This window comes from Hoplias malabaricus, chromosome 1 (genome assembly GCF_029633855.1).
Source record: "Hoplias malabaricus isolate fHopMal1 chromosome 1, fHopMal1.hap1, whole genome shotgun sequence".
In the NCBI taxonomy this organism is placed as follows: domain Eukaryota; kingdom Metazoa; phylum Chordata; class Actinopteri; order Characiformes; family Erythrinidae; genus Hoplias; species Hoplias malabaricus.
In genome coordinates, this window is record NC_089800.1 from 11264358 (window position 1) to 11288112 (window position 23755).

Genomic DNA, 23755 nt, shown 5'->3' on the forward strand with positions numbered 1-23755 from the left:
ATCTACTGAAGGCAATCAGAGCAAGAAGACCTAATTAAATCAGTCATTTGGATTCAAACAATCCCAGTGTAACTGCATCATTCAGCTAATGTCAGAGGCCAGTTAAACCAGAACGCCGGCAGCCAGCTCATATGTTACAACCACACACATTATTCAAAATTTTCTGTTCCTTTAAATTAGAGAAACTAAGTACAACATTTAAGCCTCTGCAGCAGTGTATCTGCAATCCGTATTAATATCAACCAAAAATTGCTTATCCAAATTAGACAAAAAGGTTAACTGCTAGGTTGAATTGCCCAGTGAAGATCTTCTATTGTGTACTGCTAAAAGTTGTCTGAAAAAAAAAAAGGATAGTTAATTATATCAAAGCCTAAGGACTCAGAATGCTGCAGCTTGCCTGTCAAAACCAACTGTGTGTGAAAATTTTCCAGTTGATGACAGCAAAGGTCTTCGTATCCTTGCCCCAATTCAAAACCCTAAAACGTCTTCCCTGTGATTAGCAAAAAAACAAAGGACAATTGCTGTACAATAAAAAGTCATTGTATTCAGTAATTCTCCTAATATACCATTTGAAATGGCTCTTGCGCTTTTATTTCGTTAAAGCTGATAGAAGAAATTTGGTTAAAACTGAAGACTTTGAAACGTTTCAAAAACTTGAGTAGATATGATACAAACTAAAAACTACATTTAAATATAAGTGCAGTTCAATACATAAGAAGTACAGATGGCAATGATCAGATATAGAGAAAATGCTGAATGGAGAATAATAAAGTATTTATCTAACCTTGAAATATACGTAGTATGATATATTGCAGATATTCTTGTTGCTCAAAAAATAACCAAGATGTGAAGTAAGTCATGTGATATGTGATAATTTGTGTAAACCTAGATTATCGGACTAACACTGAGTATTTGGCCTGGTAATATAACAGATTTTGAATTCATTTTGGATTAGTCTAAAGTGTATCAAATATATGGCAAAACAAAAATAAGATCTATTAAAACTTACAAATGAAAAATGATGGAAATAAAAAATCACATCCCTCGTACAGAAATCAAGGAAGACAGAGAGTACGGAAACACATGAATCTGGTAAAAGTGTGAGGACTACACCCGAAGGATATCCTTCTGCCCACCTGTCCTCACTGAATGTGATTTTCATTGGAGAAGAGTTTGAAGCTGTCGGTCCACTGTGAAACAGCAGGCCTTGAAGGGACCCCTCCATCTGAATGTTGTAAGTGCACCCGAAAGCGATGCAACCCGAACTGATCCATATGCAAATAGCAAGCTAACGTCAGCTCCATTTACTTAAGCAACACCCTGACGCCCCGCGAGGCACACCCTTTGATCCGTCACCCAGAGTTCACCTATTCCTCTAGATCCTCACCTGCTCACCCCACAGTCCCCTACTTCCTCCTATAGCAAGTGCCCCCCTTTTATTTTCCTCACTTTTTTTCTTCTCATTCCTTTGCTTGCTTCTTTTTGTTTCTTTCTTCCTGTCTGTGGCCTGTGCTGCGAGATGTGGAACATAAATCTCCCAGATTTGCCTGGATGCAAGGAGGACACCTCCCCCCAATGAGGGGTGTTAGGAGCATGGTGGGAGGTCAAAGTTCGTGGCAGAGAGGAAGTGACAAGCTGTGAAATGTAAAAGACCAATTTCTTCCACATGTTTCGGCGCTTGGAATATCAGCGCCGAGCTGTCAACCGGCATCATGCTTAAAATGGGACAGGTTGCTACCCAGCAGACCTGTCACAACTCATTTGTAATTAAAAAGCCTGTGTGATGTTTAAAGAGAAGCACCCCAGAAACTTTTTTACACTCCACTCTGTTAAATAAAGATGAGTGCGGCAAAAAGAAAAAAAAAAAACTATATTATTAGCAGGGTAATGTCTTTTCCTGCCAGATCAATACCAAATGAGCCTGCCTTTGATTCTGATGCCATGACCTCTGAGTTTAAGGAAAGGTTTTAAGGTGCAGATTTGAGGGCCGCAAGAAAGGAGGCAAAAGATAATGGCTCAGTACTATACACACATACTTATTTTTTTAGGTGCTATAAACACGCATACAGCTATATATATATAAAGTTCATATATATATGGACCACAGGATATTTTCCACTTTGTTTGTATGTGGTTTCTTCTTTGCATTGTAAATTTTTAACTTTATTTGTGGAAGCAATGACCAACTGTTTCAGAGACGGTTGTTTTGGGAAGTGTTTCTGAGCCAATTCAAAGATTTCCACTACATAAACGTGTCTGTTTTTAATGCAGTGCCACCTGAGGGCCCGAACAGCTAGCCAATATCAGTTTTGAGCCTTGTCCCTTGCATATAGATATTTCTCTGGATTCTCTGAATCTTTTAATGATATTACGTATTATAGCTGAAGATATCCCCAGGTTCTTTACTATTTTTAAGTTGACAAACATTTTTCTTGAATTATTGCACTTTGAATTTGTCCACACAGCATGGTGAACATCTACTGATCTTGACTTCTGAAAGACTCAGCCTCTCTGAAATGCTCTTTTTAAACCCAATCATGTTGCTGACCTGTTGTGAAATAATTAGTTTGTTTTAGTATTACACACAGCTTTTTTGGTGCTGATGGAATCAGATTAAAACTGGGCCTATATTTTTAAAACATATAATAACAACTTTTACTTTCCGCAGGTGAAATAATAATAATATATTTGTAAATATAGGGTTTAAATGATCTGCACATCATTGTATTTTGTTCGTATTTGCATTTTGCACAGCATCCCAACTTCTCTGGAAATGGGGTTTGTAGGCAAACTGAATCAGTTGTGCTAGGGCAAGGGATTTTCCAGAATCAGTATTATGAAGCATTGTATTAGCATATATTTCAGTTTTAAGAAGAGTTTATATAGTGTGCATCAGAGGCATGCTTCATTTTGAGCAACTTCTCTCAGGGGACATTTATTTTCTGTGCATGAATGCCCCAGCAGATCCAGCATGGCACCTGCCACTCTGCTACTGTGTGTATGTATGTGTTTGTTTAGGCAGGGGGTGCAAGACATTCACTGGCATTTCTCCCCATGCAGGGGGGCAGTGTCTGTACCTGGCAGAGAGGAGTAGCAGGCAGAGGTAGAGGCAACCACATCATGAGGGGTCCCTTCACTGGAGCTCGACTGGAGACCAGGGGGTATCTGCAGGGTGACAGGGCGCTCCGGGACCACCGGCATACCTCGTGGGAGCATCTTCACCTACAATACAGGGATTAAAGGTTTTAAACAAACAAAAAATTATTTATAAAGACTTTAATATGCATAAAATACATAAAAATTCATATCACCTGTTGATGCCTAATAAATACCACGAATATTTTATAATATGATTTATCATTATGCAAGCACACTGAAATCAAAATCACATTGGTGTCAACTGATAATTTCTTTAAAAATAAAAATTTGATGTTTGGGTAGAAAATGGATTATATTATCATGAATTTACCGTACTTCAAAAGAGCATAACGTTTAGGTGACATTAGGTTGCATTTATCAAGGCAAGACCTTTCTATTTGAGCGACTGAACTATAATGACAGCCCTAAGAGTGATATTTTTTCTGTATTTTAATAGTGAGAAGTACTCTATCACAAAAATGACTCTAGACATGTAGCATTGAAATATCCCCACTAAAACAAGTTCCCTTCCATTCCTTCCTAAACATGCCTACAACAACTTAGCTCCACCCATTCACACTGAAGTTATAAGGTGTGTTTCAGTCTGGACTGCTTTTGGATAAATAACAAAACAGCAGCGTCAATAAGAACATTGTTTATAAGTGTCGAGAATAAAGGCACAACAACAAAAACAAAGCTTTTTATTATTATAGGAGATATACATGTAAAATGTTAAGAAAATGTTTAAAAATAATAGTAATACATTAGCCCCAATCTTTTAACTATAATTCTGGGCTTAAAAATGATATTAAATAAATAAATAGATAAATTGTATTAATTTATATTTGTAGAAAAAATCTCAAGCAAGTTAAATACTTTCCCAAAGCTCTGTGTTTATTCTGTTAAAGTCTTTTGAACATTATTTTGCAAGCTTCCTGGAACGCCTAGGACCAGTAAGCATACAGAAGATGGCTATCACACAGATGTTGCACAGCATAGTCTACATCCCTTCCCTGCATATTTTAAGTATCATCAGGTTCCAATACCAGGATGTTCTACTGCCTAATTCGTTACAGTGACTTCGCTTCCATTATCCTTTAATAGTGTATTAGTGATATTAATCCATCATTCATTAGCGGTGTATAGAGACAGGATAAGCAGATCCAAGCGTGCTCTGAGAGAAGCCATTGTTCTGTCTCTTAATTCAATTAAGCTGTTGAGTAACAGGATCAATGCATTTCCTCAAATGCGTCCGGATATGTTTAGTAAAGATGCGGTTTGTTTACAATCTGGCTCTAATTTTCAATTTCCTCGCAAGAGCCATTTACATACATACACACACATGGGCGCTCACACATGCACAAATACACGTGCACACACACACACACAGACACACACCCCAGGCCGGATCCACTCTGATAGAACCCTATTCTCTGTGCCGCTCACAAGAGCCTACTGTGGCCTGCTTGTTCAAAGTAGTTTTCTTTCCTTAGTTATTTATTTACTTATTTATTTGTTTATTGGTGTATGGTGGGGGGAGTTTGGTTTATTTCTTTATTTTCTTTCTCTTTTCCACACTAATATTATAGCCAGTGATAGCACTTTCTGTTCTTGGCCTACTGTAAACTTAATCACATTTAACAAATACAAACCTTCAATTGCATTTGCATATTTATACAATACATTATCAGACGGTGAGGTATGCTTTTGATGAAAGGCAGCTGATCATAGCTTGTTCAAAAGTTTGAGAGACTTGGCAGTAAGTGTGTTCTGCTTGTTATATAATATGAGAACACAAAAGTAGACTTTGTTAGGTATATCTTAAGATAGCTTTGTTTTCAATAAAAAAACAACAACAGCAAATGTGCAACAGATCCACTGATATGCAGATCAGGACATTTTAAGTATTCATTTACTATGCAATATATAATACACAATGTATACTGTCCACATGCAAAACATGTACCTGGAAGTATAAGTTGCAGAGCCAGTTGTCCAGGTCATTGGAGAGCAGCTGTTCTATTTTACTAAACTGGTCGAGTCCTGGGTGGGGACGACCCCGGAGCAGGGGGGTACGGAAACTACCCTGGATGAGTGTGAGTGAGCAGTTACACACAGGGAAAGCTCCCCAACCCACCACAGCACTCACTGGACTCTGTTCACTGGGCATGCTCACAAGCCTGAACACCAAAACAGTGGAGGGCAGGAGGGCATATGAAGCAGGCAAGACCTGAAAAGAGAGACAGAGAAAGGCTGTTGAGGTTCTAAATAGTCCTATCCTATGCTATATGCATATTATACTGTTTTCTAAATATTATACATGAATTTCAGTCGGAATGCACTGGAAGAAAACTGTGATTACACTGCCACATAAAAGAATTACAATCAATGTTTTATGAATATTTGCACATCTATATGTGCATTTTGTATATTTGTTTGCTTTGTTTTACCTGCTGAAGTCTTCTGAGTTGTAAATATTTCAAACCAAAATAACAATTAAGTGTGTGTTTCTTCATCTTGATCTTCAAGAGTTTTGTCATATTCAGTCTGCACATTAGGAACTCATATATTACTATAGCTGAACTGCAATTGCTTTTACTGTTCTAGCGCTGATCGTATTAATCTTCATATATTTCCAAACATGTGTAAACATAGCATCAAACAGTGTCAAATCGATGAGGGGTATATTCACATTTAAAAACCCTGGGTCATTACAATCACACATTACAATTTTTTTTTCCATCCTGCATTCTGTACTATGGAGAGATGCCAAGGTGTTGAGATCACAAGAATTTATGCCACATAACTGTAATGATTGGAGGCACATGTCGAGGTGAAAACACGCGTGCATGCCAGAAAAAAACACATATTTAAGAGGAAATTCAGAAGGATTTAGCCATGATTTATTGTAGCATGTGTAACATGCACATGAGTTGACAGCCATGCTGGGGTTCACACGCTTAACAAACATGGATTCCTATTTACTGGAGGAGTTGGAGACAGACCTGCATCGCGGTGTTAAAAAATGAAGTGACGGAGAAGAGCTCAGCACTTCATCAATCATGCCGGGGAATATTTCATCCCTCTATTAGTCGGAATGGCAAACGGAAGAGACTTGTTTTATCACATTCATCACGTGTTTCTCCTCCCCGTCGCTGCTACCTCACATCTGAAAAATGGCTGCCATTCTCTGACTCAGGCTTCAAATTTATTCCATAATCTCTGACATTATGCATATTGGGGGGAAAACATATTTCATATGCCTAATTTACTGAGAGAATAAGCAACGTGCTATAAATATGAGTGAGAAAACAGTGAGAGGAAAAGAGAGAGTAAGGCAGAGGAAACAATTACAGATGGAACGATAGGGGGAACGTGGCCCAGCCAAACATTTTGGATTTTGCAAAATCATTTTAAAAGTACTGGAGCAAGATCAATCATGTGTTTATATACACAACCTACACATTTCTACTACAAATAAAAATGGAATCTTTGTTTCCAGCACATACTGTTTATAAGCTATTTAGCTTAAGGTTTTATGAGTGCAAAAGTGACAGCTTTTCCAATAAATGTGGTTCATATTCAGACTGATGACCTGGAACTCTATAATAAAAACTGGATTTTACTTAGGTGTTTACATGACACTTAAAGTATGATTTTCTTTTAGAATCAGTCAATAACGAAGCTTAAAGGAATCAATTCAGAGACATAGATTCTATTGGAGATAAACCTCTGAGTAATATCACCATATTTTGTGGAGGCCGTACATTAGTCTGGGTAGTTCCCACTGTAGGTTGTTTAAATGCTTTAAAATGGTTCTGCTTTTCAGGCACAAAGAACGTTCTTGAAATAACACAGGTGTGAATTCTAAAACTGTGCTCTGATTGAACCTCGAGAAATATCTTTGCAATTGCTCTCAGAATTGCGGTTCATGTTGCTTTGGGATTGCAATAGACTGGCGTCCTGAATAGTGTTCCTACTTTGCGCCCAATGATTCTGAGTAAGCTTTGGACCCACCTTCACTCTGATCAGGCTGCAACAGTTAAAAATACATGTAACATTTAATTCTCTGTTACTTTGTGCCCCATGCTGTTCTACAACTGTCCTTAAAGGGACGAAAATCATTGTGTTTCAGCATTAATTATTACTAATACTGATATAACACCAATTTTTCTGAACTAAAATAAGACGAAATGAGGTGCTTTGTGTCTGCAGCCTGACTGAGTGTACTCTTTCATGTGGGATGGCTAGAACCACACGCTGTAAACCACTACATCCCGGTTTTAGGGGGAACCTGCTATTAAACCATTAGAATGATCAAGTTTCATTCAAAACAGACTTGGCTTCCTATACAAACTCTAGAAGAAGTGGGGGCGAGGAAGGATGATAGACGTGGGGGAGATTTTTTTTTTTTAAACCCTCAGACATATACGTAGGCTTACTTCAATTTCTGTCTTTTAAGGAAATCAATTAAAAGATTTAGCCAAGAGGACAGAGAACCATGGGGGTTCCAGAACAAAAGCAGGAGAGATGAGGGGCCTACAAAACTCAGAGAGGGACAATCACAGCTGGCATAGCAGCCTCAGAATCGCTTATCTTCCCCAGCCTTGCCTGGACTATTGAGGCTGGTGCATCCCACTTAAGGAAAACACTTCAGATTGTGGGGACAGACAATCATGTGCCTCCACACACAAATCTGGAAGACAGATCAAATCTCCACACAGCACGTCCCCCTTCACACCAACGAGAAATTGCACGACTGAAATAAAGAAAGAATCGAGGAGGAAAAAAAGGACAAAAATTGATAAGCTGCCACATTCCACCTACTATTGCTAATTCCTCGTTTTCTCTCTAAAAGAACCCAAGGAAGAGCTCTAACGTGGGCAATCCAGCCAATCACAGGCAAATCTGATCAGATTCTCCAAAACATAAACAGCAGCAAAAAAACAAAAACAGCAGCAGCAGGATTGGCAGGAATGGAGAGCTGGAGGATGGATGGGAGTTGCTGACAGAATGGAGGGGAGTGCTCTCAATGGAGCATAAGCATTCTCCAGTCAAGTGAGAAAGAGGAGAGAGGTAAACTCTAATCTATTTATTGGAAGCAAGCAGTTTCAGAGTTTAAATGAGAGAGATAAAAATGGAGATCACTTCTTTTTTTTATAGACCTTTATCTCATTTTTTTTACAATTCCTAAAAAGTTCAATACTGGTTATGTTTCAGTAAGAAAACCTGAACTTTGAGAATTCATAGTAGACGGCTTCAGTAACTATACCAACATATACACACACATTCACACACACACCACCTCCTTGATTGTAGGTTAGATGTAAATGTTTCACAATTACAGACTATAATCCATCTGTTTCTCTGCATACATTTGGCACTTTTCCCCTGTATGGTCCCTACTTGACTCCACTAGACACTAGCCGTGTCGATGCTATTCAGTGCAAAAGTACCTATTGTTTATCCCCTTTCACCCCATTCTTTAGCATGTGCATTACGTTGGTACAACTGGATCAGACACATCAATGCTGCTGGAGTTTTAGATTGTTGGAAGGCTGTATTCTGTAGCATATGTATATGTCTGCACATTTTAATTTCAAGTTAACTATACACGTTTCATTTTAACATGAATTGTCCTCCTACTGGCTGCCAAAGCTGCAACGCATGGAGCTCATTTCATTGGTTTTCACAATATATAGTTCCCTGCAGTTGCTTATGAAACTTTATAATAGCAATAAAATGTTCTTTTTTTTCCGTTTTCTATATTCTGTGAGCAGGAGTTTACATACCTCTGCAGGAGACGCTATACATTTCTCTCCAGCATTCGTTCCTTCATCCTTATTCCAATAAAATGTTCTGCTCTTATATAAATGAATTATAAAGCTCCACTTTGATTTACATTCATGGATGAAATGTCATGTTTGAGAAGTTGCTGTTTTATTCATATTAGATTTCCCTCAAGTAAAGTCGAGAGCTTTCTGCAGTACATTCTAATACAACGTCTTTCAAGCCCCTTAAGCCCAGAACACACCAACCCACATTCTCCTACACACACTGCCATTATAAGGTTGGCAGATGGCTTTAGGATATTCAGAAAAAGCACTGACTGTCAAATGTACCCGTCTGAAACAGAACAGGGTGATATGAGAGAAAAAAATTGCATTCAACTTTTTAGCAAAATATTGATATCTTTCTTTTTTTTGTGCGTGTGGTTTGTGTGAATCAAAGCTATCACATGATACAATAATTAAACATTTTGTTTAGAAATAATTTAGGCTAATCTTTAACCATAACATTTTAATAAATCACTGAGAAGTTTTCAGTGTATTGGAAGGGATGGGAAAGGGAAATTAATTTCATATCCCATCTCATATTTTCCTAACAGGAATACAGGAACACTACTTTAAAGAAGACTTCCACATATCTTTTTAAATTTCTGCATATTTAAACCATTAAGAAAAAAGTCAGTGTGGTGTGAAATGCTCCATTCTTTTCAAACTGAGAAGAATTTGTAAAAAGGCCAGTCATTGTAACAGATGCTATATTTACAGACATCAGAGATTATGATGTCTCTTTTTCAAGAAATTTTACAGTTTGAGTGGGACGCATGGTTGAATCCTGAGCTTACAACTCTTCTGATAGATGTGAAGGAGATCACAGTTTTGTTTTCAAGAGCAATATAGGGTCCTGATCAGAACCATTGTAAAGAAAAAATGTAACTTTCTGTACAATGTATAATTTCACATTTATCTATATCAAACAGATATATCAGCTTTATTTTTATGTTCTACATAGCATTAAAAATCTGTATAATAACCTTTTATACTTTTTTTTTTTTTACCTCGTCTCGTTTTCAAAACATTTCACAGCTTGAGTGGGACCCTTGGCTGAATCCTGAACTCACTGCTTCAAAAGCAAATCGGCTGTTGTGATAACTGTGACGCCGCTGTTTGTTTTCAAGACAGACATTTTGCAAATTTCAGCTTTGGATTTCACTTCAAAACTTTCTCTCACTTGCTTTCCTCAACTCTTTTCTTGGCAGCCAAGGGGAAGTTATAGGAAACTCCTCATTGTTAGAATTACTTTCAGATGAAGTGTGTTTTGTATTTTTCATCACACGTCTATATCCTGAATCACTTGTCATCATCTCTCTCTCTCTCTCTCTCTCTCTCTCTCTCTCTCTCTCTCTCTCATTCTGCCTTTTTCACAGTGAAACTCCCTCTCAAATGTATAAAGCAAGCCTTACAGAATCAGTTCCTTTCTCAGACACCTCCAGTCACCGAGGTGGATTCAATAAATATATCCGCTCACAATCCATGACAGATTTAAAAGGCTATGGAAGATTAGACTGCATGCTCAAACATGAAAAGTTTTGAATGAATTTTCAAGAGTTCAAATGAGCAGGAAAATGTGGGTCATTCTAACAGTGCATGTGAAATTCCCTTCAATTTAGACTAACTAAGGCCATAAAGGCCATTCCCCATTTTGGAAGCTTCACTGTGATCTCTGCATGCAGATTTCTGATAGCAGTTGATTAACTGCAGCAACTATCTTAAGATCCCTATTAGAAAAATTCACTATTGGAGTGACTCAGCTCATCAGATGAAGAGTACTTTAAGCTAAAATGTTAGCAGGGTAGCTACCTGGCTATTCAAATATCTTACAGAATATGTAATATATCATCAAAATAAACAGAACTGTGCAGAATTCTTAGACAAGGTAATTATAAAGATTTAAACAAATGCCTTCTCAGTAAGTGTGACGCTTGTATAAAGTTATATATAATCACAGTAAATACAAAAAAATAATAATATATGACAAGTAAGAAATATACGTTTTTTTTTCTTATATAAAGTAGTAGGTGAGATTGAGTTTGAAGAACAATGTTTTGTTGAGATTCTCCTTGTTTTGCATGAATTTGTTAATCAACAGCACACATTATTTAAAATCATTATTAATTAACCGCTAAAACTAGGTATTGATGATAACCTCAAATAATACAGACGCCACGAGGAGAGATTTGGAAAAAGTTAAACCAACACATTCACACACAGAGTATCACACTGAAATAATGTTGTTTGGTTTTATTCTAATGTGGGGGTTATTTGTTGTTTGTTTGTTTGTTTGTTTATATCTACAGTACTGTAGATATAAGAAATTAAATATAATTCACAGCAAAATAAAAAACAACACACTGCCCTTTTTTTAAATCAGAGTTATGAGTTAAACAAATGCTGATTTTGTTATATTTATTAATTTGTTATTAATCAGGATAATTGATTAATCAGGATTGGCTGACATGACAGGGATTCAAAATGGGAGTATGCTGCATTTGCATAGTGCATGTTGCTAACTGTAGTGCAGGAACAATAACGAATAAAGGTATGAAAATGATATTCTTCAAACTGAAAGATATAAAACTCTGCTACAGAACAGTGCAAATCAATAGAACAAATATCCTTTAAGGAAAGTATATATCGTTGCTGTCCAATGAAAAAATTGTATCTCCCAAAATAGTAACTTTACAGGAGAAGGAAAATTTGCTTCTTAAATTTCAATGGAAGTCTTTGAGCATTTCTATTCATTAGATAAACAATGTAGTAAAATAAAAAATCCACAAAAATGGAGATACATGTTTTTAATTGAGAGTGACGATATGTTAATAAACTCTTGCTAACACAAAACATTTTTTTACCCCATTTTTAGACGTACTTAACATTTCTGCTTTCGGATCATGAATGAGCTGTATCTCACCAAACAGAAGCTCTGGTTAAGGTGCAAGTCAATGTCGCAGAAGCGGCCCTTGTGCTCCACAGGTTCTGTGGCACCACTCCACTGTGGCTGTTTCAGCTTGGTCCAGTGAAGTGCGGGACCATCCAGGCGACTGTGTAGAGTCACAGTAACACTGTACAGACCGCTAGAGAGCTTCTCCCTTACTGCTCGCAAACGTAGTACACACACCTCCACTGGCTGAGGTGTTCTCACCCACTCCACCTACAGACACCGGAAGACCAAGAAATAATGACAAGATACAATACATCAGTAATATTTTACAGTATATGTGCTGCACAGCAACATTAGTGAGACTGTGTGAAAACTACATGAGCCTTAACTGACAACCTCTTTAAATTTCTATTTTTTTATTATTATTCTGGCGTCTGCTAGTATAAAAACTGTGTTTCTTGTTTATGATTTCATTTCACATCAAATCAAATGAACAGACACTTGTTTGAATAGGCCTCTTTAGCTTTTATATAGGTTTGTGTCAGTTGCCAGAAAAGGCTTGTGTATATAGTGATAGTGCCGTCTAAAGGACACTACGTTTCCGTAAAATTTTACAGACTATTTATATTTAGTTATGTGCTCTACAAATGATATAAAGAGACACCCACACAGTAGACAGTAATTGCAATTAAACATTACAATTATATGAGAAATTCTATTTATGTTTTGGTATATGCTTACAGCAGACAGTAAGAAGATAGAGATGCAAAGAGCAGCAAAGACTGAGAGAGTGATGGACTCATTGAGAGAAAGAGAAATCAGCTTTAACAGCCTGCAACCACATGAGAGATTGATTTCTTCTCCTCTTATAGACACTCAACTCACCATCACCCTGGAGAATATAACGTATGATTAATACAACCGCATCATTTAACAATGATAAATCAACTCCACTTGCACAAACATCACAGCAATGCTATTCTGAGAGTTATACAGTAAGCAATATTCAGACGAAACTGAGGAGAGTAAAAAAAAAAAAACGGGGACACCAATAGTGAGGGATTACTTAAGGTGGGCGGTAGTTAAATATAAGTGTGTTTGTGGTAGGGGTGTAAGCCTCCATGGAATAAATGTGGGAGGGAAAATACAAACACATACATTTGCACGTGTCTGGGTATTTATATATATATATATGTGTGTGTGTGTGTGTGTGTGTGTGTGTGTGTGTGTGTGTGTGTATGTGTGTGTGTGTGTACAGCCATAGTTCTCTAAGGGCTCCTGCAGCAGAGCCAGCACAGAGTAGACCTGGAACACTCATCTGAGGTTTGAAGGAGAGCGACTGGTGTTTCACACACAGGAAGGATACTTCTGTCTTTTTCAAGCAACCAGATTCACACCATGATTCATGCAGTCTGGGGGAGTGTATTTGTCATGTGAGACTTATTTAAGACTGTTGAGAATGCTGAGAGACTGTTAAAAAAAGTGTTGAGTGTTGGTTTATTAGGTGCATTCTGAAAACATAGTAATTTTTTAATTTTTCCCCAAAAAATCAATGAATGACTGATTCACAAACATTTCTGGAATATTTTTTCCAAAGCACAGTTAAAGTAACATGAGCAATATCTCCTTACAGCTTTGGTAATAACAGCGCTAAACTGACCAAAATTGGCATTGACAAAATGCTATAATACGTTTTTTTCCTGAAGTGTTAAAGCACTAAATCTCATTTTCAACTGGCAGAACTCATTCATCAAATCCATCACACTTTTCACAAAACATTAAACAGTATTCACCTATTAGCACAATTTGCAGATATGGTGCAGCCATTTTGTAACACAAAATGGCACATCCTGCACCTTGTTGCACTTTTCATCCTAAAAGGCACACGCTGGTGACAAAGGTTAAACTCAGCTAACTCGTTTAAAAACTGCACACGTGTCCTTTTTAGTAACTAGAAAATGACGGAAGCAACATATAAACAGATTTACAGTGGCCTTCAAAGTCAGGACATTCAGACATTCAGGACATTCACTGTGTGTTTGGTGCCTGAAAGTTAGAGCACAAGGCTGGGGTTCCCAAAAGCAGCTTAGAACAAAGAAGATTCTTTAGTGGTAGAGTGAGCATCACACTGAACTCTCTCTCTCTCCCTGTTAAGATGATCTGAACACTAGGATGGTTTAGGACAGCTCAGCCCAGTACAGCAAAAGGATTCATTAGCACAACTTAGTGCAGTGTCCTACCAATACTCTAGACAGGAAATGAGATAAAAGGTATAAGAGGAAACTTGCAATTTCAGCTTGACCATATATAAACCTCCAATTCTGTTAAATCACATCTATTTGTAGAATTAGAGTCTGGCCACACGAGACTGAATAGATGTGTGTTCTCACAACAGATGTGTGTTATATGTCTTTATGTTTAAAATGGTAAAGATGTAAGAAGTGTGAATACATTTAAACTTTCACAATATGCCTTTCTGTTCATTGCTATATAAAACAAGCCATTTATGACATGTTATACATGGCATGTCAGTGTTTTCACTAATACTGATGGTTTCTGTCATAGTTTCTGTCTGATTGCATGGACTTAAATGTCAGCTGACTTAAATTCATTTATAGGCTAAACAAACACAACATTAAAATACCGTCCTCTTTTGCACAAGTGTGTAAATGAGCATCAGTCACTTATGGAAATGGAAATGGACTCTGTACGTCTAAATGTCAACATGTAAAATTAAAGCTGCGATCTTTGCAACAGGCAGACAAGCAAAACAACAACTCAGAAACACATCTGACCTCAAGATACAAATTGGGAAAACCATGGACTCCTTGGTGAAAATAAATATAGTTTGCAACAAGAGCCAGCCAGCTAGGGAAATAATACTTAACAATGGTTGACAGTTAAAGCTTATGCCAAACAAAGTATTTTCTGGAACAATTTAATAAGAACACATTTCAATGCAAGTTTATAGAGGTTTTAGGTCTTTCACCGTCTACTGGCATAATATTATCAAAGGTTATTATCAAAGGTATTATCAAGAAATCCAGAGAAATGTGCAAGACCTTCAAGCCTTCAGACAGTAGTGCATGAGAAAGCATCATGCTGCTGTGATATATATATATATATAGACATAGACACATAGTCTCAGGAAAGAGAGAAAAAAAATTTATAACCTATTTTGCATATATTTGAATTTATGAAAGCAAGTATTTATATGTATGTTTATATGTATTTCCAATACACAGTGTCAGTCATTATGAGACTGAACCTAGCTCCATCCAAATAGGTAATCTTAATGTCTGTCCCTGGATTCCAAATCAATCAGTCATTATGTTTTACAAATGTTAACATTACTTTGTCTGATCCGTAATCACATTTTCAAACTCTCAACACAATCAGCACAACATCCGTCAGTTGTGAACTATACCATTAACAGAATTGATTTTGTTTTCACAAAATATGCAGTGAACTAGCATATTTCTAAAAAGCTTAGATTTTCTGCACATACAAGTTTCCCCAATACCCAAACTATGTATCTTTCTTGACTCATTTACAAATGCTTGCACACAGCAAAAACCTAATGGTCAAAACCTTAAATACAGTGTAAAACATCTACTTCTGGAATATCAGCAGCTGAAAAGCTATACTGAAACAACCGATAACCGTTTTTTGAATCAACAGATGTCATAACGTGTATTGTCTGCTGGGAGATCTGAAACATGGAAAGTAATGCTCTTTCTTTAATGCCATTAGTTTAGTATTAGTATTCTTAGTGTTAGTATTCTGACAGTCATTTTGCTGTGATTGACTATATGTTCCCCTGAATGTCCTGACCATGAAGGCAACTGTGAATCTCCTTAAAGGCTGCACACATCCTTGAGTTGTGTTTAACCTTTGGGGCATTTGTCTGCCATTTAGGGTAAAAGTGCTGCACAATTCAGAATGCGTTGTTGTCAGTGAGAGGGTGTTTTGTAAAAAGGAAAAAAAAAAGGCTGCATCAGATCTGAACTCTGTGCTAAATTCATGAATATTGTTTAACGTTTGTGAAACAAGTGATTAAGTCGATAAATGAGTTCTGCCAGTAGATAGTTTTCTTCTAAAAGTCTGTCTCTAGTGTTTTAGCAGCTTAGAAAAACACATTGGGTTTGAGTTTTACATTATGTAAAGAGAAAGCCATGTATCAACTGTGAAAGCAAAAGAGATTTCTTGTTTTCAAACAGACGTTAAGGTTTCCAAGCCAAAGACAAAAGGCAAATGTGCGTTAGCCGACATCTGCCATGGTATGTGTGAAAGGTACCACTGACATAGAGGTTTAAATTGGGATTTTAGACAGATATATGCTGCCATCAAGGCAATGTTGATTCAGAGGAAGGCCATGGTTATATCAGCGAGACAGGCCTCATTCTGCATGTGCTACAACAGCAGAGCATCGTGCATGTGTTTGACTGGCCTGTCTGCAGTCCAGACCTGTCTCCAATTAAACATGTTTAATGAAGAGGAGAATAAGACAGTGGCCAAAGACTGTTGAGAATTTGAATTATTGTACGCTCAGTTAAATGATTAAAAACCGTCACGGGATTATGCTGCAGGCATCACATTCTAAAAATATTTTATTTACAAAATGTGTACATCTAAAATAATATGTTATTGCTATATTTATACATTATATAATATTAAATTTATCATTTAAACTGTCATGATAAATGGCAAAAGATAGAGAGACCGAGCAAGAGAGAGAGAGAGAGAGGCAGAGGCTCCACAGTAAGCTTGTAAGACATGGTGGCTGGGTGTCTGTCCATATATAATAACCATGTGTGCTGAGAGAGTGGTGGTAGACTGAGACAGGGTACACAGCCTTTTGCTGAAACCTCCACCAAAACCCCCACCTGAACCTCTAGAACCCCCTCAATCCCCTCGCTCCCCTCATTGAGCCTCCTCTCCTCCTTACTACGACAAAACCTGATTTCCTCAGCGCTTCCACATAGCTAATTGGTGGCAAAGCTCTTTAGCCCACACATCCCATTCGGAAGGGGCAAAGACTTCAACCCCCTCTGTCTCAAAGGCGAATCAAATCAGCACAAACACACACACACACACACACACACACACACACACACACACAAAGAGGTTGGAGATTTCCAGGAAGGTAAAAAGTAAAGGGAGGCCATTCCCCAGCTCTGAGGTGGTGGGGTTTGCTTAAAGTGCCATAACATAGCAGCACTCCACCAGACAACATCAAAGCATTCTGCATTTTGCTTTTCCTTTTCTTCTCCCCCATCCCTTGTTTTTTTTTTCCTTTCTTTTTCCATCTCTTTCTGTTTCTCTCTCCCTTATTTGGCACAGAGGGCGCCGTTCGTCGAAACCTCTTTTCAGGCATACACACTGACAGATCATAAAAAAAAAAAAGTCATAATAAATAGGAAACATGACCAATAATATTAAAAAAAAACTTATTTTCTTTCTAAGTATAGCCTAATATTCCAAGATTAAGCTTTCTCGTTAATTATTTTCATTTTAATTAGTAAATCTTAATTAACAATGAACATTTACCCTTAAAATTTTTGGCTTCAAACTAAGAGTGGGGGGTGGGTTGGGTGTGTGTGTGTGGGGGGGGGGTGAATAAATATGACAATCTTTTTGGGACCTGAAGGCAGGATTACTGATGCAGGCAAGCTTAGTTATTAAACACATTCTAAATTAAATGCCTCCATGAATTTTGCACAGAAATATATTTTCATAGTTTTGCATGCCAAATGTGACATTTTATATTTGAGATTCATCTGCCGCAGTAATTTTGGAAATGTCATATAAACAAAGATTTTGTCATTTACCAATGAAATTACTATGCATGGCAGGTTAGCCATTGCTTTTCTGGCTGCGCTGGTTGTTTCAAGTCAGCAAGCCATAAAAAATCTTTATCTCTCTGAAACACAGCAATTTGGGAGATAATGGAATGGTGACTTGGGGGCAGAGATGCCAGTGTGAGGAATTATACCACAATCTCACTGCATTTACAGCCGTCCTCAAAGCCGGATCTCTCTCTCTCTCTCTCTCTCTCTCTCTCTCTCTCTCTCTCTCTCTCTCTCCCTCTTTCTCTCTCTCTCTCTCTACCCGCTGCCTGAGACAGGAATCATTACAACTCTAAGCCTGCACCATGACAGAAGAGCAGTATCTTAAACTGCAAAAAACACACCAGCACACACACGCCTGTTCACAAATGCACCCCAGCACACACAAGAACACACCCCCACACACATATAAATACGGCTGCCCTCTTTACATTCACTCTTTGTATCTATTTTATTTCTTTTCCAAAATGTATTTTCATTTTTCTATTTTAATTATAGGCGTCTAAGTCATTACACGCTACTCCCACTAGCAGAGAAATGATATAAATGGCAACAATTGAGAATGAAGGGCCACAAAGTATATGTTTGTGTTTGTCTGGTGTGTGAATGGACGTGTGTGTGTGTGTGTGTGCATTTCTACACAAAAAGTCAAAGAAAAGAAATACGCTTATGCTTCCTTTTCATTCTCTAATTTCTTGTCATTACATCATGTACAAACCACAGAATATTCCCAGCTGACAAAGGATCTTTCACATCATCTCACATATTAAATGAAAAAAAAAACAGCCTAGCATAAATAATAAATATAACACACACATGCATACAACATTTATTCTGGACTCTTCTTTAGGATCAGCAGTGAGATTATATTAGCACAGTGGGATGAATTTGCAGAATTATTCCTTATTTACTCATCGTCAATTGATTGAAGTGTTCTTTTTAAAAAGTGCCATACAATGCTCATATGCCCTTAAACTCTGATAGATCTGAGTACACCCTTTACCCATGGGGCAATATAGCTTTTGTCGTTTTATTGCATCATAGGAAGAAATTGTTTATGGAACAGACAGAATTTTAAATGATGTTGGTGCAATGGAGATAAACTCGAGAAAGCGAGACTCACAACAGTCAGATCACATTAAAATCCACAGTGCATAAAAAGTTTGTGATGCTGTTTCAGACAGCAAAATGAAACAAAGCTTAAGCACAGTCTAACATGTTTTCTCCTTCTATACAGCAGTGTAAAATAATTAGCCTGGTTAGCTAATATCAGCCCAGTAATCGCTATAAGCATACATGCTGAAAACAGGCCATTCTGAGGTAGCAGTTCAATAATCTGCTGATAACCTTGAGCTGTCGTCGGTGGAAAGATTAAAATACCACATTAAACAATGTTACATTTGTTTTTTATTGTTTTGTTATGTTTTTTGCTGCATGGTATTCTGAGGCTAAAGTTTTATTTGCTGCAATTACTCTTTAATTTCATGTATTCAATCATATTTTTTCTTCGACAGTAACAAACAAACAATAAATGAATATATACACACTTAGAAATAAAGGGTTCTTTGAGTACAATGTATTTTTGTTTCCATAAGGAACCATGTTTGTTTAAGAGTGAGTGTGAAGAACCTTTTAATGGTTTAAAACTACTTTCACTCCTTCTCAACTTAAGGTTCTTTACACATTTAAAAGTATTAGCAAACATGGTTCTTTATGGAACCAAAAGTGGTTCTTCTACGGCATCGTTCACAGAACCTTTTGAAGAACCTTTTGTATGAGAAGTTTTCACTGTGTCTTAACCATTATATAAATGTATTTCTCACTAAAAGGTGCACCCTAGTTAAATGAATTGGAAATATATAATTGAAAAATTAACCAATAGAAATAATAATTAGTTGCAAATCTTGCAAATTAGTTGTGTGTATATGGATGTGTGTGTGTGTGTGTGTGTGTGTGTGTGTGTGTGTGTGTGTGTGTGTGTGTGTGTTTACCTGCCACGGAAGGTCAGATTCAATGACCAGTGGCTGGCTGTTGACTGTGACTTCAGTGATTTCTCCATATTGGGCGATCACTTCAGCCTGACGCTGATGCAGTGAATTCAGCAAGCAGCGCTCTGCCCTGATAACACACATACACACACACACACACACACACACACACACACACACACACACACACAATTACACACACCCCAACACTGTACACAAAAACAACAGATCCACTAATCCTGTTACCAGCCACCCTCTCATTGCCCTGAATGTAATCTAATAACCTGCAACCAACCTATGTCTAACGCTTTCTTCTATACACCCCCCCCACCCCCACAATCTCTTTTCACTGCATGGCCTCTCTGTGTTATTGGGGCAAAGCAATAAAACCCTCCTTTGTCCCGTCTTTTCGTCTAACCTCTTAATTCCTCAGAACAGCAATACCATGCTGTCTGTTTCTCTAAAAGGGGAAAAAAACAGGTAATTGCACCAACAGATGAACAGAACACAAGTTTTCTTTTTATTTTCTGTGTTCTATGTTGGTGATTTCTGTTTAAAATGTTGCGTGGGTTTTCATCAGTAACATGAACAAAACTGCAGTGCTTAGATAATGATTTAAGCCAAAACACACAATATCAAAAAAAAAAAACAAATACAACAAAAACAAATCAAAAATATATATTTTTAATGGAAAATATAATACACTCACACACACAAACAAAGTCTGGCATAAGTTCTTATTGTTTCTCCAGCAATTTCTAGTCGAATCTGCGCAATGTTGCTTTGGGCTAATCCATGATGAGTCTCTCCTGTCTATTAGACACCCTCCAATAATATGAGGAAGAATTTACAGGGCCAAGGATGCCTGGAAAAGGTCATGGAACAAAACTCTCGTCTGCAGTTAGCTGACAGCTACGGTGTCCAACTAACACCCACAGCCCAGCCGGCCCAACTCTGAGGATATTCTGCTGATTTTATTATGTCAGTGTGGATGGGGCTGAACAATTCTTAAAAACTTTAAACACACTCATGCCTACAGCAGTGTAGAAATGGAGGGGGGGGGGACTGATGCACGTAGAAAAAAAAAAAACTGATGCTCTTTCTACGTCCAATGACATGGACAGATTTTTTTCAACCCTGTGGCAAGTTACCCACAATGCACCAGGAAAGACAATGCATTGTGAAGTATATTACAAGTATATTACACATCCTCGCCAAAAAATGTCAGCAAAATGTAAATGCTCTTCAGAACAAAGATTGATGATTATTTCACATATCATCGGGCAAAAACTGGCATGGAAACGGGCGTACCGCTGGAAAGCAGCATAGAGCCGGTCCTGCAAATCAGCCTCCTCCTGATCCGTGTGTCTGATGGGATCTGACTTCTTTAAGAGCAATATATTTAAAAAGAGACAGAGTGGAATATGAATTAGCAACAACAGAAATATGATCAATTCCCAGGCATTACGTGTGTTTTTGTGTTTTCTGTTCAAACAGAGTGTAAAATAATGTCAAATAATTAATGTAAATGCACTAAAAATCAACAAGAAATTAATACAGTAGATTATACCTTAACAGCTTGAATAAAACTATGATAAAGGGAGAAGTTATAAACTGTTTCATTTAAATGATGTGCTTTCACAAATTATATTACACACAGTATGCAGCTACTTAAGCAGTTCATGAAAATGTACTGCTAACATAAAAGCAGGGATAAGTAAATTGAGATTTGTTGTGGATAGAATATACTGGTGTCTTTTCATTTAAAATAATTATTTAGATACATACATAAATAAATAAATAGAAAAAAGTGCAGGGGTAAGTCCCATTTGACACAATTTCTCATTTCTCCTTTTTTTTTTCTTGAACACACTTTGGTACCTTTGCGTTCCCCCTTAAGACGGCCATCACTTTCCGTTTTCTCGCCCACTCCTTTTCCTCCCTCATTCCTCTCTCATTCTCTCTCGTGCATTCATCCTGCCAAAAAGAAAAAAAAATAAATAAAAAAAAGCAGCATACGTTCACTGTGGACCGGCACACGGAGTATGAGCTGTGGATCCGTCGCAGTAATACAATCTCCAGGCGATTGTTGTGAGCCAGTCCCCTACAGACACAACACACAGCACAGTTTGTTTGATGCATATTTCGAGGGATAGCATTCAGTCAGCAAATTTGCTTCTCTATTCACTGGCATTGTAATGGCTGACTGACAGCAGTGCGCCTTGGTTGAAGTATTATGAAGGCTTTTGTTCATGTAAGACTCCAAACAGACAGCAGTATTTTAAAATATCTGTGGATTGTGGCACGCATAATGTGCTTTATGAAAGGGAAGTGGGCGCAGCAGCAGTTGGGGAACAGCAGTGAGGTTTTATAGGCAAATAAAGCCCTCGTTTGCAGTAGCACAGAGACAAGAAACGATAATCCAAGAAACACGATGAGTCAAGCACCACCCTTACTATATCTTATTGTAGATCAATTTCTCAGTTTAACTTTGCATTCTCTGCTTAACTGCATCAGTCTTTCATCTGCTTCACTGCCAAGACAGATTATGACCAAAAATATGCTGGATAATTTTTCATTCTTCATGTTTTACTTAGGTATTTGAAAACGGTTTTCCGTTTCTTTGGTTTGCAGACAATACAGACCCATGTATCAACATTCATCCCAGGACTGCAGTGGTAGGTTACAGAAATTTGCTTCTGTAAGCTGCATCACATCCACTAGATAGTCCACACAAGTCTTTCACGCTCCAGTTTTCTGCCAAATGTTTGTTGACAAATCAAAAAAAGGCAAAAATGAATAATGGTGAATAGTTACTAAACTATGGAAATGCAAATGAACAAAGGAACAGGAAGAGTTCAAGCTGATGATTTCAGAAGACTTTTATATTCTATTATAAAGACACAAATGTAGGCCACAAATTCTAAGAAATGCTTTGCTTTCTAAAACAGTTATGACAAGGGCTATGGGGTTAACAGCTAGGAACGATTATGTAAATCTATGTGTAGCATTTTGGGGGAAAAAAGATGACAACAACAACAACAACAAAAAATCTTGGGATAGGGATAACTGTAGTGCACTCTAATAACTTAAATACTTCAGCCATCAGGTGCACACAGGAAGGTTAAAGAGACCTATTTTGTAAGCACTGTGCGGAATTTGTGTGTGTTTGTGTGTGTATGAATGTGTGTGTGTGTGTGTATGTGAGACTCTGACCTGTTCCAGTGAAGACCTGCCCACTGGGATCATGTCATCCTGCACTCGTTTTCTCAGCTGCTCTACATAGTGGGGGATAACCTCTTCTCTCCTCTCCACCAGCTGCTCCCGCAACCGATCCCTCCATCCGGCCAGGGGGAGCTTAGGAGCTTCAGCCACTGTCCTCTCCTCCAAAACAGTACCTAGAGAGAGAGAGAGAGAGAGAGAGAGAGAGAGAGAGAATAGTTTCATTTTTTTAACCCTATACTGAAGGCCTGCTTTTAAATAAAACAGGACTTTGGGAGAGTAGAATAGAATTTCAACTATAATTTGATGAGATTTACAGTCATATGTGGTAACTACTGTATAATTTTAAGGGTAAAAAGGATAATTGGAAAAATGGCTGCTTAATAACACTTTCCAGGAAAGAAACTTAGCCAAGCACTATAGTGATATAAATACTGTTAAAGGGGAATTTCACGAATATTTCAAAATTGATTTTAAAATCAATCGCAGAAATGTCACCCATATGATCTCATACGAAATGTTTCATTGCGGAGAGACCTCTTAAATCTAATTTCTTTACAGTGTTGGAGAAAGGAACCAGAGGTTTCAGTGTCTGCTCAAAAAAAGCTAAGCAAGCTAAAGCAACCAATGAAACACGGTACTTATAACATGTCCGTTTGGAGTATTTCTCTGAACTATCTTGCACAGAAGCATCTTTAGGAAACTATGGGTATTCCAGGGCCAAAAGTGAAAGGTTCTTAAGCCTGAATGACCAAACATTTCATTCACTGAAGACCAGACTAGAGGCCAGAGATAGGTAGTTATTGGCGCCTTGAACAGAAATGTGTTGAA